The sequence below is a fragment of the Phyllobates terribilis genome, unplaced genomic scaffold, assembly GCF_046119375.1.
Source record: "Phyllobates terribilis strain yellow unplaced genomic scaffold, ASM4611937v1 Scaffold_10__3_contigs__length_209671492, whole genome shotgun sequence".
In the NCBI taxonomy this organism is placed as follows: domain Eukaryota; kingdom Metazoa; phylum Chordata; class Amphibia; order Anura; family Dendrobatidae; genus Phyllobates; species Phyllobates terribilis.
In genome coordinates, this window is record NW_027362770.1 from 172102138 (window position 1) to 172118235 (window position 16098).

General features: G+C 48.2%; 1 long non-coding RNA gene and 1 pseudogene across 1 annotated transcript in view; one reads left to right on the forward strand and one right to left on the reverse strand.

Annotated features, from left to right (window-relative positions):
- LOC141164675 (uncharacterized) overlaps nt 1-16098 on the reverse strand; it is a 441679-nt gene that overhangs the window by 402175 nt on the left and 23406 nt on the right. The gene's annotated exons all lie outside the window — the stretch shown is intronic.
- LOC141164214 (E3 ubiquitin/ISG15 ligase TRIM25-like) lies at nt 2525-4626 on the forward strand (annotated as a pseudogene).

The following is a 16098-nucleotide window of genomic DNA, read 5'->3' on the forward strand; positions in this document are numbered from 1 at the left end:
GAGGAAAAAGAATTTGCAAATTCCTTTTCCTCTAGCAAAATGGCACCCACGCATGCACAGTAGCATCTCTCGGCAACCGAAAGATGCTACTGCGCATGCGGGGGCCATTTTGGTACATGTAAATTTCATGTTTGGCACAGAAATTACACAGGAGGATTTTAAATAGTAGGCACATAACTGAAAGCACAGTGACCTGTCAGAAGGCAGAGATGAATGCATAAGCAGAGCACCAGTTACAGCCCCTCCCCAAAGGCCCGCCCCAAAGCACGAGCATGTCATTATGGCAGAAATGAAAATAAAGATTATAAAAGAACCACTGGACGGATTTTATCAACAAAGGTGTAATTTTACTCAGTGTAATGGCGCCCACCTGACAATGTATCTGGTTTACTAAGCACAATCCTGCTGACAGGTGACCTTTAACCATCACCCTGTGTTATCTTGAGTAGTATTATGCCAACGGAAGACCCCGTGTCTTACACTCTCCAAAGTAATCACTGTCAAATGAAAGCTCTGCAAACAATAACTTCAAGAAAAAATTAAAGCTTCAAATGTTCTTCAAAACCTCCTCCAAAACAACGCAAGGGGGAAAAAAGAGCTTCAGGAAATCATAGAGTAAAGGTGTGTTCTCTAAAGTGGTGTGTGACTATACAGCATAAAATCTTAATTATGCCAGACATACTTTCTGATGGCAAGAGCAGCATACCTTTATGTATGATAACCTGAATGTTATCGGCTCTTTGATTCTGAAACAATGATGTGTATTTACAAGAGCCCCTGTGATACAAACTATGTAAATAGATTAGCTAGAACAATGAATGCTTGCTAGATATGTTAAATACCATTGTAGGGTGTTTGCCAGTCAATCTTGGGGGATGAGCTGTGGATACTCAATCCCTGTGGAATTATATCATCCCTAATTCTTAACCTGTGGATGTGTATTTAAGAAGGGACATGTTTTTTCTGTAGCAGAGAAGTCTTGGAACAGAGATTCAGAAAGACTTTAGAAAGAGAATGAAAAACATCCTTCAGGAAAGTAGATGGATTGCATGGCATCCAAAGAGACACGGATTTGTATTCTACATGATTCTAGTCTAAGGGTACCGACCCTGACTGGAAAGATTTGGATCTGCTCCATTTAACCATCAGAGAGACCATGGATACTTTTGTGGAGTCCAGGAGAGGACGAAGAAGTCACCTGGCCCCATGGATATGTTGTTTTGGGGTTGCTATGAGGGACCCACCGGTTGCCTAGAACCCATGGAGACATTTGGAGTTGCCAGGAGGGGCCCACCGGTCGCCTGGCCCCATGAAAACACTCGGAAAGGCCAGGTTGGGACCCTCGGGTCTCCTGGCTTTGTACCTCAATGGACTGCTAGCTTCCTGTGCTTTCCGCTACCTTTTCTCTGTGAGTGCCCACCAGAAGCGGGGGGCCACTGGTTGAGGTAGTCGGCCCTGTAAGTCTCCAAAGTCGCAGCTGTTCTATCCCAGGCAGGCGGAGAAGGAAGGGTGAGAGTGTGTAATGTTGTACCATCTTGGGTAGTTGCTGGGACTGTTCTGTGTGTTTATTGTCCGCTTTTTGGTTCAATAAAGTATTGCCACTCTGTTGTACTGTTTTACCCTCACCCTGTGTTATCTGAGTAGCATTACGCCCATGGAAGACCCCGGGTCTTCACATGGTGTCTGCTTGAAAACCTTGTTAGTTTTGTCCTCCTTCAAAAATGCTCCTTCTGGACACACCCTTAGGATATGTGTTTCAGATGTTGGTGGACCCATTGAGCTTACATAGGCTTAGACCTGAGCCTGACATCTGCACAGAAATACATCAATCTAATCTATCACACTCAGGTCAGGAGAGCCTAAGATTAGTCCGAGGATTGCCAAGTGATCCTCGCATGAGAAATACGTCCGTCTGTCTGCTCCCTAAAAAGAGAAATTACAACTCACTTTGCTGCTTACCTGTCCTACCAACACCACAACACACAATCAGGCCTCTGGTTTCCATGTTATCCTCAATCATAGACCAACTTTAAATATAAAACTTTTACTTTGATTATTCGGGGAAAATTCTGTTTCACCTATAAAACCGCACGGCCATTGCACTCGGCGCTATGGTTTTGCTGCTCAGTTCATCCTTACCACTAAAGTTATGTCGACATTTGGACAACTTCATCACATGAGCACCCTGTTTCTTTTCTGGCCACCACAGTCCCTACACTTCAAACCATCCAACTCTTTGGTGCTCTGAGTCTTGTTGTTTTTTAATTCCAGTCACATGTTTATAAACGTGCATTCCAGATTATTGGCCTTTGTGAACGTACCTTTTTAAGTGACATTTAAGAATGTGCATTCGCAGATTATCAGCTTTAAAAATGTGAACATACCCCAAAGATGTCTCACACCCTGATTTCATTGCAATAGTTAACATACCATAACATAAGATCATATCCGGGTTTTTAAACCTGTTCCAGCTTCATATCTACTCAAGATACCAACACCTTCTATTAAATAAACAGTTAGAACCACCCTTTAGTTTCTAGGTGCGTGAGCATTGTACTGTATTTTTGTTTCTCTCTTCCTCAGCCATGGCGTCTGCTGATCTGAGAGACGAGCTGCTCTGCTCCATCTGTCTGAGCACTTATACAGATCCTGTAAATCTGAGATGTGGACACAACTTCTGCCGGGTCTGTATTGATCGTGTGCTGGATACACAGGACGAGTCTGGAGTTTATTCGTGTCCTGATTGCAGAGAAAAGTTTAAGGAGCAGCCGGCACTGATGAGAAACATAGCTCTGCGTAAAATAATTGAGAATTTCCGGCATACTGAGTCTCGCCTGGAGAAGATCACCGGGATCTGCTGCACTTACTGTGTGGACTCTCCTGTACCTGCTGTTAGATCCTGTCTACAATGTGAGGCTTCTCTGTGTGATAAACACCTGAGGTCTCACAGCAAATCACCAGAACACGTCTTATCTGATCCCAGCACTTCTCTGGAGAAAAGGAAATGTTCTGTCCATAAGGAACTTTTAAAATACTATTGTACTCAGGATGCCATCTGTATCTGTGTGTCCTGCAGTTTGGCCGGAGAACATCGGGGACATCGAGTGGAGATGCTAAATGAGGTCTCAGAGAACAAGAAGAAGAAACTAAGAAATGTTCTTCAGAAGATGACCACACAGAGCAAAGAGACTGAGGAAAGAGTTCGGAGTCATGAGGAGCGTTGGAGAAAATTTCAGTAAAAAGTAGCTAGAGAAGCCAAGAGAGTCACTGCCCTGTGTACAGACATCAGGAGACGGGTGGACGACCTGGAGAAGAAGGTCCTGAGTGAGATCTCCAGGCAGGAAAAGGAAGAGTCACTGTCACTGTCTGCTCTGATCCATCAGCTGGAGATAAAGAAGGACGAGCTGTCCAGGAAGATGAGACACATTGAGGAGCTGTGTAACATGACGGATCCACTGACTGTCTTACAGGAACCAGACACCGGTGACTTGTGTGATCCTGAGGAGGAGGGAGGTGATGAGGACACAGGGGGACATGATAAACAACCCCATGATGGAGATGACCTGGATGTGGCTGTGATCTCACACACATTACACACATTATGTGATGTAATATCAGGTATAAGGAGCGGGATCTATATGGAGGGTCCTGCAAACATATTACTGGATGTAAACACAGCTGCTAATAATCTCCTTATATCAGACGACCTGAAAACTGCAACCTGGACAGAAACAAAGGAGAAACGTCCAGAAACAGCAGAGAGATTCCAGTATAATCAGGTGATGAGCAGGAGGGGATTTACCTCAGGACCACATTACTGGGATGTGGTGGAGAGCAGTAGATCAGGAGATTGGATGTGTTATCCCAGTATAGACAGGAGGGAGCGTCAGTCCTACATTGGATATAATAACAAGTCCTGGAGTTTGTGAAGATATGATAATCAGTATTCAGTGATACATGACAGTGAAGAGAAGTGAAGACAGTGAAGACAGTGAAGAGATTGAGTTACCTGAGAAGATCTCCAGTAATAGAGTCAGGATATTTCTGGATTATGAGGCCGGTCAGCTGTCCTTTTATGAGATGTGTGACCCCATCAGACACTTACACACCTTCACTGTCACCTTCACCGAACCCCTTCATGCTGCAATATATGTATATGACGGTTGTTTGACAATATCTGAAGACTGGTTATGTAATGGCCACAACATTTTTAAATAACATTTTTGAAAATCTGCCAGGTACTCTGTTTTCTTACTTGTCATATGTGAGGTTGAATACAAGTATTGGATGACTTGTGCAAGGTAAGGCCCTCATGGCTTCTTTCCACCCTCTTATAGACTGACCGGTCTCTCCCTATGGTTGTGTATATGGAGAGATCTGTCAGTCTCGGGGAGTGGGGTGGGGAGAAGCAGCAAGGGACCTGCCTTGGACTAGTCTTATGACAACGTGATTAACATCCCAGCATGTTCAGGGAAGAGGAGAAGAAAGTTATTTCCCTTTAACCCAAAGGTTGCTTCAACGCCAAGTTCTTTTCATATAGAATTTTTTTGTTCTTGCTCTTCTGGTGTCACATTAATTGTACCTTACCTCTACATGTCACTATGTAAGATCAGTTCCTTCTAATGAACCATAATTCCTCACTTTCTAAATTCTCTGTTTGGAAACAACCAATAAATCTCTATTGATAAATTGACTATAGATTTCTCATCTCTGTCTTACAAACTGTATGTGATGTGTCATTTACAAGCAAAGATCCAATGCTGAGCGATGAGCACTGACCAGTGGGAGGACATGTTACATCCAGGTCATAGTGGTTTAGAGTTTTACCAACTGGGATTCCATGTATTAGATTAAAGCCCCAAGTGTATGGCCAATTTATGTCTACGTGCATGAGCCCTCTAAAGGGTGCTGTGAAAAAAAGTAATCTTTGAAACAAACATGCTTGATCGTAAAAGATGACATCCAACCCATTCATGGCTGGTCGAACCCCCAGCGAACAAGAAATTTATAGATGGGGGACTTCCAAATTTGAGATAACTGCTTTAAACAAAAGTGAAAAGTAGTTTTTGGATGATGGGTGTTCCAATCTGTAAAATCTTACATACAGTTGAAACCAGAAGTTTACATACACTATATAAAAAGACACATCTGCATGTTTTTCTCAATATCTGACATAAAATCAGAATAAACCTTTCCCGTTTTAGGTCAATTATAATTACCATAATTACCATAATTTTTAATATTTGACAAATGCCAGAATAATGAGAGAGAGAGAATGTTTTAAGGCATTTTTATTACTTACTGCAAAGTCAAAAGTTTACATACATTTCATTAGTATTTGGTACCATTGCCCTAAAACTGAATGACTTGGGTCAAACGTTTGGGATATCTTTCCACAAGCTTCTCACAATAATTGGTCTGAATTTGGGCCCATTCCTCCTGACAAAGCTGGTGTAACAGATCCAGATTTGTAGGTTGCCTTGCTCGCACCTGCCTTTTCAGCTTTGCCCATACATTTTCAGTAGGATTGAGATCAGGGCTTTGTGATGACCTCTCCAAAACATTGACTTTACTATCCATAAGTCACTTTGTTATCATTTTGGCAGTATGCTTCAGGTCATTGTCCATGTTGAAGACCCATTTCCGCCCAAGCTTTAACTTCCTGGCTGATGTTTTGAGATGTTGCTTCAGTATTGCCACATAATCTTCTTTTCTCATGATGCCATCTATTTTGTGAAGTGCACCAGGCCCTCCTGCAGCAAAACAACCCCACAACATGATCCTGCCATCCCCGTGTTTCACAGTTGGGATGGTGTTCTTAGGTTTTCAAGCTTCTCCCTTTTTCCTCCAAACGTAACAATGGTCATTATGCCCAAAAAGTTCAATTTTAGTTTCATCAGACCACAGGACATGTCTCCAAAAATTAAGGATTTTGTTCTTGTGTACATTTGCAAACATTAATCTGGCTTTTTTTATGTTTCTTTTGGAGTAACGGCTTCTTCCTGGCAGAGTGGCCTTTCAGCCCATGTTGATACAGTACTCATTTCACAGTGGTTATTGACACAATCTTACCAGCTTCCTCCATCATCTTCACAATGTCTTTTGCTTTTGTCCTTGGGTTGATATGCACATGTCGGACCAAAGCACGTTCATTTCTGGGACACAGAACCCGCCGCCTTTCTTAGCAATATGATGGCTGGACATTGCCATCTTGTTTGTACTTGCGTATAATTGTTTGTACAGGTGAACGAGGAACTTTCAGGTATCTTGAAATTGTACCCAAGGATGAGCCAGACTTTTGCAAGTCCACAATTCTCTTCCTGGTATCTTGGCTGATTTGTTTAGACTTTCCCATTATGCTACACAAAGAAGCAGTGTGTTTCAGATGGCCGCGACCAATCAGCGAATTGTATTAGTGAGGACCGGGGAGCAGTGCTGCGGGAGATAACCGGCTGCTCGCAGCAGAAGTATCCCTGAGCGGCGCTGCTTGTGCGGGAACTTCTGCTGCGAGCAGCTGGGAGATGACCGCCTGCTCGCAGCAGAAGCATCCTGACCGGTGGCGCCGCTCCCCGGTCCTCCCTTCACACTTACCGTCAGGAGATCAGCGGTCCTAGCCGCTGATCTCCCGACGGTAGCCGCATGTAGGTCAGCGGCGCCGCCGGTCTGGGTAGTTCTGCTGCTATCAGCCGGGAGATGACCTATACCTGTGTAGGTGTACACATGATCCTCCATGGCAGTTATAATAATAATAATTTTTATTTATACAGTGCCAACATATTCCACAGCACTTTACAATAAGTGGTGACATATACAGACAATAAATTCCATATAAGGTAAGACAGTTTAAACAGTTACATTAGGAGTGAGGTCCCTGCACGCAAGCTTACAATCTACAAAGAAATAGGGTGGACACAATAGGTGAAAAGTGCTTGTTATTTCTGGTCTAGCAATTATAATAAATATGGGTGTGAAGGATCCCCACCTCGCCACCCGCCTGACGTCACTATTATGTCAGACGGATCACGTGATACGGATCCACACTTTGCACCAACGTAATGTTCCGCACCCCCTCGGGGACACGTAAGGTCAGATTGGTACAGTTCTACACAGACACCCCCTGTTCACACGGGTACAGGAAGGTACCAGGAGTGAGAAGAGGTGGCCCACTCAGTCACTGACGTTGCACCACACTTGCTCACACCCCTGAAAGGCTGAGAGGCCTCTCTCACTGACTCCAGTGAAACAGAACCCTGTCAGCCTGGTAGAGCTTCTACCAGTTCCTATTATATATAATTCCCGCTTGCAGACTGGGGGATTATATCGGGCCAGAAACCAGCCTCGGTAGCGTGAGGATTAAGCAGAACAACGGACATGTGGATTCGTGGATTGAGAGAAAAGAGCAGCCCAAGGTTAAATTATATATTTAATCGCCTTAAGGGCACACTAGACAATACACTATATACAGTACAGACCAAAAGTTTGGACACACCTTCTCATATAAAGATTTTCCTGTGTTTTCATGACTATGAAAATTGTACATTCACACTGAAGGCATCAAAACTATGAGTTAACACATGTGGAATTATATACTTAACAAAAAAGTGTGAAACAACTGAAAATATGTCTTATATTCTAGGTTCTTCAAAGTAGCCACCTTTTGCTTTGATGACTGCTTTGCACACTCTTGGCATTCTCTTGATGAGCTTCAAGAGGTAGTCACCGGAAATGGTTTTCACTTCACAGGTGTGCCCTGTCAGGTTTAATAAGTGGGATTTCTTGCCTTTTAAATGGGGTTGGGACCATCAGTTGTGTTGTGCAGAAGTCTGGTGGATGCACAGCTGATAGTCCTACTGAATAGACTGTTAGAATTTGTATTATGGCAAGAAAAAAGCAGCTAAGTAAAGAAAAACGAGTGCCCATCATTACTTTAAGAAATGAAGGTCAGTCAGTCCGAAAAATTGGGCAAACTTTGAAAGTGTCCCCAAGTGCAGTTGCAAAAACCATCAAGCGCTACAAACATACTGGCTCACATGAGGACCGCCCCAGGAAAGGAAGACCAAGAGTCACCTCTGCTTCTGAGGATAAGTTTATCCGAGTCACCAGGCTCAGAAATCGTAGGTTAACAGCAGCTCAGATTAGAGACCAGGTCAATGCCACACAGAGTTCTAGCAGCAGACACATCTCTTCAACAACTGTTAAGAGGAGACTTTGTGCAGCAGGCCTTCATGGTAAAATAGCTGCTAGGAAACCACTGCTAAGGACAGGCAACAAGCAGAAGGGACTTGTTTGGGCTAAAGAACACAAGGAATGGACATTAGACCAGTGGAAATCTGTGCTTTGTTCTGATGAGTCCAAATTTGAGATCTTTGGTTCCAACCACCGTGTCTTTGTGCGACGCAGAAAAGGTGAACGGATGGACTCTACATGTCTGGTTCCCACCGTGAAGCATGGAGGAGGAGGTGTGATGGTGTGGGGTGCTTTGCTGGTGACACTGTTGGGGATTTATTCAAAATTGAAGGCATACTGAACCAGCATGGCTACCACAGCATCTTGCAGCGGCATGCTATTCTATCCGGTTTGCGTTTAGTTGGACCATCATTTATTTTTCAACAGGACAATGACCCCAAACACACCTCCAGGCTGTGTAAGGGCTATTTGACCAAGATGGAGAGTGATGGGGTGCTATGCCAGATGACCTGGCTTCCACAGTCACCAGACCTGAACCCAATCAAGATGGTTTGGGGAGAGCTGGACCGCAGAGTGAAGGCAAAAGGGCCAACAAGTGCTAAGCATCTCTGGGAACTCCTTCAAGATTGTTGGAAGACCATTTCCGGTGACTACCTCTTGAAGCTCATCAAGAGAATGCCAAGAGTGTGCAAAGCAGTCATCAAAGCAAAAGGTGGCTACTTTGAAGAACCTAGAATATAAGACTTATTTTCAGTTGTTTCACACTTTTTTTTTAAGTATATAATTCCACATGTGTTAATTCATAGTTTTGATGCCTTCAGTGTGAATGTACAATTTTCATAGTCATGAAAACACAGGAAAATCTTTATATGAGAAGGCGTGTCCAAACTTTTGGTCTGTACTGTACATAAGGGTTATACATACATAATGGTCAGACAGGCAAACACAATAGTAGTGGTACAAAAGTATGCAGATATTAAGAGTCAGTTACCAGTCAGATGGAAGGCCTGGCTTGCGGGGGAGGGGCTGCCACATGGGAGGTTTGTGGGTCCCTCTGTGGGCTGACTTCCCTCACAAGATGTGTTGTCGCAACTTCCCGGAGAAAAAGCACTAGGCCACAGCGGCAGGAGCATTTAACCCCACTGGGTCATCCCCCTCCTGCTCCCTGGGCTGGACCTAAATCTCCACCCTGGCCTCCATCAGCTATAACTCTAGAAACTAAAATGGGTTATAATTCCTTAATGGACGCTCCTAGGGAGCCGGTTCTGGTGTCATCGGATCCAGCCAGGCCCCTGCTACGCATGGAGACCAAATACAGTGGCCCTAGGAGTTTCTGAAAGGCTGTGCCGGGTATCTCCCCATTCCTACGTGCTAGACTGGGCTGGGAGCCAAGCTGACATTCCCCATTTTCTTGGGATCTGGAAAATCTATTTTATGAATAACTAGGACATACAGTATTTCCATAACTCGATATTGAATTATAATTGTCTGACACAAAGGAAAGGCCGCATGGCTTGGATACACAGGGGGTCTTCCTGCTGTAGCCCACCAGCTAGCTGGTGGGGGTGTAACTCCTTGGCTTGGAGCTGCTAGGTGAGATTTTTGTCACTCACTGTCTCTTGCCCCCTCCCTCCTCCTAGGTTGCAGAAGTGTCCAGTTACAACTATATGCTGTAAATTTTTATAATCCCCTGCCAAGTAGGATACAATGATTGACATGTGATTATATCTCTAATATTCTTCACACCTCCCCCCTTTAGAGGGCGCTAGAGGGCAGCCCCTCCCGGTGTTCCCCCGCGCGCCCGTCCGCAACTTCCCCTTGTCGGGATAAACCGTCGGCATTACCATGGTCGCGGCCCTTCTTGTGGCGAATGGCGAAGTGGTACTGCTGGAGCGCGAGGCTCCAGTGTAGAAACCTTCCATTCGCTCTGGATGCGTGTAATCAGCTGAGGGGGTTATGGTCTGTTTCCACAGTGAATTGGTGTCCCTACAAGTATGGCTGCAGATGCTGCAGGGCCCACACAATTGCCAGACATTTCTTCTCCATTGTGGAGTAGGCCACCTCCCTCGGCAGGAGCTTCCGGCTCAGGTACAAATTGGTGTTCATGGCTCGTAGTGTCAACCTGGCTGAGCACAGCACCGATGCCAAAGTCACTGGCGTCGATCTGCACTACAAACGGCCGTGTAAAGTCGGTTGCCTGTAGTACCAGGGAGCTAGAAAGGGAGGTCTTCAGTGCCTGGAAGGCCATCTCAGAGTTGTTTGTCCAATTGACTGCGGAGGGCTGTGGACCGTCAGGGGCTTCACCAGGCTACTATAGTGAGGGACGAACCTCCTATAGTATCCGGCGGTGCCCAGGAAGGACATCACCTGTTTCTTGGTCCTGGGGATGGGCCAGGATGCAATGGTATCCACCTTCCCGGGCTCTGGCTTTAGAGCTCCCCCACCTACCCGGTGTCCCACTCATACCCAGCTGACACTTTTCTGGCTTAATGGTCAAGCCTGCCTGTTGCATCCACCAGAGCACCTGCACCAGATGCTCCAGGTGATCCACCCTGGTGGGGCTGAAGATGGCAATGTCATCCAGGTACACGGCCGCGTACCTTACGAGTCCCTAGAGCAGCATGTTGACCATCCGCTGAAAAGTGGCAGGGGCATTCTTCATGCCGAACGGCATCACAGTGGACTCGTACAGTCCGAATGGGGTGATAAAGGAAGAGCGCTCCCGGGCCTCGGGGGTCAGGGGAATCTGCCATTATCCCCGGCTCAGATCCATGATGGTGAGGTACTTGGCCCCGGCCAACTGATCGAGCAGGTCACTGATGCGCGGCATTGGGTACGCATCGGTGACCATGACAGCATTGAGCCTCCTGTAGTCCACGCAGAACCGAGTTGTCCGGTCCTTCTTTGGGACAGGTGAGGCCCAAGCGCTGCTGGATGGTTGGATGACCCCGAGCTTCTGCATCTCTTCAGTCTCCTGGTGCATTTGCTGCTGTACCTCTAGGGAGACCCGATACGCTGAATGCCGCATTAGAGGGTGATCCCCGGTGTCCACCTGATGGACAGCCGAGTCTGTCTTTCTGGGCTTGTTGCTGAACAAATCCCGGAAGGGGTGTAGGGTTGCCCACAGATGGGACCATTGGTCTGACAACAGCTGGTGGCAAACCTCCACCAGCTGGTCCCACCCACCCTAGCCTAGGCGAGCATGTCTGGTCGGGTCTCTACCTCTCCCTCCTCTGGCAGGTTGTATACGGGGAGGGCGCAGGCCTCCCGCTCATGATGGGTCTTCATCATGTTTACATGGAAGGCCTTCCACCTTCCCCGGGCGTGGTCAAGGGTGACCAGGTACGTTACGGCGTTGAGCTGCTGGTGCACGAGGTATGGGCCTTCCCAGGCCGCCTGAAGTTTGTCCTGGGGTACGCGGACCAGTACCCACAACTTTTGACCCACCTGGTAGGTCCTCTCACAAGCATTCTGGCCATACCATCGCTTCTGATCGGCCTGGGCTCGCGTCATAGTATCGTGCACCAGCTGCGCCAAGGCCTGCATTTTGTGACGGAAGCGCATGACATATTCGTTGACCAACACTCCAGGGGTGGCCAAGTTCCATTCCCAGACCTCCTTCACCAGAGCCAGGGGGCCACATGCACGTCAGCCGTACAGGAGCTCAAAAGGGGGAGAACCCCGTTGAGGCCTGTGGAACCTCCCGGTAGGCAAATAGCAGGTGTGGGAGCTCCAAGTCGCACCCGTGTGAGTCGACCAACATCTTAAGCATCTGGTTCAGGGTGCCATTGAACCGTTTGCACAGGTCGTTGGTCTGTGGGTGGTACGGGCTGGTCACCAGATGTTGCACCTGTATTTGGATACAGAGGGACTCCATCAGCTGCGACATAAACTGGGCCCCCGGTCGGTGAGCATTTCCTGGGGAAAACCCACTTGGGAGAAAATCTCCAGTAAGGCAGTGGTCACCTTGTCATCCCGAATGGATGACAAGGCTACCGCTTCCTGGTACCGAGTGGCATAGTCTACCACTGTCAGTATCAAGCGTTTCCCGAAGCTGCTGGGAAAGGCCATCAGGCCAATCAAGTCCACAGCCACCTTCCTGAAAGGCTCTTCAATGATGGGCAGTGTTACCAGTGGGGCTTTGGGGCCCCGCCCTGCCTTCCCCAGCCTCTGACAGGTGTCACACGACAGGCAGTAGGCAGTCGCCTCAGCCCCCATCTTTGGCCAGTAGAAATGCTGTGCTAGCCTGGCCTTGGTCTTAGTGATCCCTAGATGTCCGGCCATCGGAATCTTGTGCTCCATCCGCAAAAACTCTGCCCTGAACGGATAGGGTACCACTAACTGTCGGTCCCTGGGCCACACCTCCGGTGAACCTTGCTGGACCGTTACCCGGTACAGCCATCCTTGGTCCCAGACCACCTACTCAAGGTCTGAGTCCGAGGGAGGCCGTGCCACCTGCTCCTTAAGAGCTTTCAGGCTCTCTTCAGTCTCCAACGCCACCTCAAACCCCTGACTGGACGTGGCCAGAATAGACGAGACTGCCACATCTTCTGTCAGTTCCCCGGGACCTGTCTCCTGGCCTCCGTCTGACTCGGCAGCCACTTGGTTGGAAGGGGAGAAGCCGTCGGACTCCCGAGGGGACACTGGGGCTCGGGTACCACCACTGCACGTGACAGCGGCCACGGCTGCTGCGACCGCTGGTAGCGCCCGCATCTCCTCTGCTTCTGACCAAATCACCGGTCTAAACGGACTACCCGGGCCCTCTGACATCCTGGTTGTGGAGGAACTCTGCCATGCGGCCTTACCTGGGAGCTCTACCTTTCCTGGGACTGCCCCGCCCTCCATGGTATGCTCCCCCTCCGCAGCTGTCTGCCCCCTGTCTGTCCCCTCTGTGACAACCTCACAGGACAAACTGTTTCAGCATGCCAGCTGGCCACACTCTAAGACCTTATCATAGCTGACTTGATTGATCTCCTCCCCCCTGAGGGGAGAGAGACTCAGTACATAACCCACCCCCGCATCCCCATCAGTAGGCATGTTAATTACATTGACATCAACAGGGGTGGACATGACGTTGTCTTAAGGGTCAGGCCTTGGGAGTACAGTGGCCACATAGTGGGACACTAGCCTCCCCAAGTCTCTCCCAAGCTAAACACTCGCAGGAATATTCGGACTTACCCCCACCTCCCGCACTCCCCTCCTGGCGCCCCAGTCCAAATACACCTTGGCGACGGACAGCGCCGACTCAACGCCTCCAATCCCAGAGACGGCGAAAGTTTTCCCAGGTATTAAATCCTGGGGCGACACCAGCTCAAGTCGCACAAGAGTCATCTCAGCGCCGATATCTTTTAGTTCCATGGCCCTGGCATGGCCTATGGTGATGGTCTGAAGGTTGTCAAGGGACCTCCCACCACCCCCACTCACACACAAAACAGTGGACGGTTTCTGGGATGGGGACGGACCCTTCTGGCAATGGGGACTCATGGCTTTGAAGTGGCCCAGCTGTCTGCAAAGGTGACACAGTCAGGGTTGCCCTACCGGCATGGAGAGGAAAGCATGGGAAGGTGCCCCCTTGGACTTGGGGGCAGGGACAGCAGGCAACGCGTTTGTCTTACTCCCTCTCCAGCCGGCAAGTTTCTTGGCCTCTGGAGTCCTGTTGTTGGAGTACTCATCGGCAAGTTTCGCTGTTGCAGAGGCCCCCTTTGGCTTCCGGTCAAGGAGGTACTGTTGGAGGTCCTCCAGGCAGTTCCACAGAAACTGCTCAGTCGCGATGAGCTCCTTCAGCTGCTGGAAGGTGGTGAGCTCCATTCCTGTGGTCCATTGGTCAACTGCTCTCAGTGATCGACCCAACTGTCTCCAGGCCCCCTCTGATACTCCGGAACTTCTTCTGGAATTCTGGAACGTCTCAGGGGTCAAGTTGTACTGCCGGACCAGAGCCTGCTTTATGTCCTCATAGCTCAGGGTGGTCTCACTGGGCAGGTACCCAAAGATTTCCAGACCTTTATCCCTGAGGCGAGGGGTTAAGAAACGGACCCATTGGTCCTCAGGCAGATGGTACTGATGGCAGGTTTTTTCAAATGCCAGTAAGAAAGTGTCCAAGTCCCCTCCTTTGTCCAGCAGAGGGAAGTCCTTCGCCCGTAGCTTCGGGACCCGGATCTCAGGGGACAAGCGACTGGCTGGGGTCTGCTGCTGGAGTAGGAGCTGAAGTATTTGTTGCTGGTGCTCGCGCTCCCGCTGACGTTCCGCCATGAGGGTATCGTAGGTGGCCTTGTCCCAAGCCTTGAGACTTGCCAGGGCAGCTTGCATGATTGCATGAGGTCATCTGAGCTTGCCTGGCTGGGAGGATGGGCAGGTGGTGGATGGCTCACTGTGGGACCATCCGCCAGCGACTGTCTCCTTGGGGAGCCTGGACTGGACTCCTTCTCTCCTAGAGTGACATCGTCTTCCACCTCCTCCCCACAATCCGTAGCATTGGCCACTTCCTTGGTTCTGTCCCTGGTGCCACTGCCCATCCTTGCACTCTATGGTCACTGACACAGAACTGCAACCTGAAGCACCCACACACCTTACAGTATTTGCACTCGGACTGTCTAGTGCTGAGCTGATCTTAAGACTCCAGCAGCAAAAGCTACTACTGCCAGTCTTTAGTGTATGTGAGTATGCGTTCTACACTCATACACGCTATTATCTCGATCGCATCGTGCTACCACCACATGTGAAGAATCCCCACCTCGCCACCCGCCTGACATCAATATTACGTCAGATGGATCACGTGATACGGATCCGCACTTTGCACCAACGTGACGTTCCGCACCCCCTCGGGGACACCTAAGGTCAGATTGGTACAGATTGGTACAGTTGTACACAGACACCCCCTGTTCACACGGGTTCAGGAAGGTACCAGGAGTGAGAAGAGGTGGCCCACTCAGTCACTGACATTGCACCACAAATAGGATACAATGATTAACATGGGATTATATCTCCAATATTCTTCACAATGGGTTTTCATGTACAGCTGCATGATCCGGTCATCAGCCAGTGTGTTTAAATGCAATCATCAAGTATCAAGTTAAATGGAAAGAAAGGTCACAATTGATAGGTTATGGCTCGTTGGCTGACTTTCCTGTGAATGTATAACAGGGCATTTTGGCGATAAGCTTGGTTCTAAGAGTTAGGTGCCTTTCTGATTGTTAAAACAAATATTAAAGCTGTGACCGACCTTCCCCCATCAAGTTGTGTCTGTTCCCTATTTTATTATTATACAGTAGTGATGGGCAGCGTCGGACTGCTAAAGACTTACCAGTAACCAACTCCAGGGTCCCACTGGAAATGTGACATTATCCTCAATCACAAATTTATATAACAATGAACTGGGTAGATTGTTAAATGAATAAGATGCTGTCTTCGTCTGTATATAGTGATTTAAGAATATTGAGCTAAGTACTGCTCATATAAGAGGGTGGCGGCCCACTCTTGCACAGGGGCCACCGGAGGATTCTCCTGTTCTCCTGTGGCCCAGTCCAAGCCTGGTGGTGGAAAGGAAAGCGCCTTGGTGCATTACATGGGGGGGTCTCTGCAGTCTTGTAGGCATTGCACTATATAAAGAAAGTGCCTCTGACTGCAGTGCCCTACCGCATTGCCGTGTTCTGGGATATTGTCGGTGCCTTCCTTCCCACCCCTATAGTCAGGGAGGTTTTAATATGTTCCCCTGTTTGACCAATAGCAAGTCTATCTGGCTAGTACAGCCCCTTCCCGTTGGTTTAAGAGATGGCACGGAGCCAGTCTCCTCCTATTCTCCTGTTCGGGTCCTGGAGGTGGTCTCTCCTTTTATATGATCGTTATTAAATCTGTTATTTTTCCTAGATTTGCAAGTCACAGCGGCAGTTAAATGGAAAGAAAGGTCACAACTGA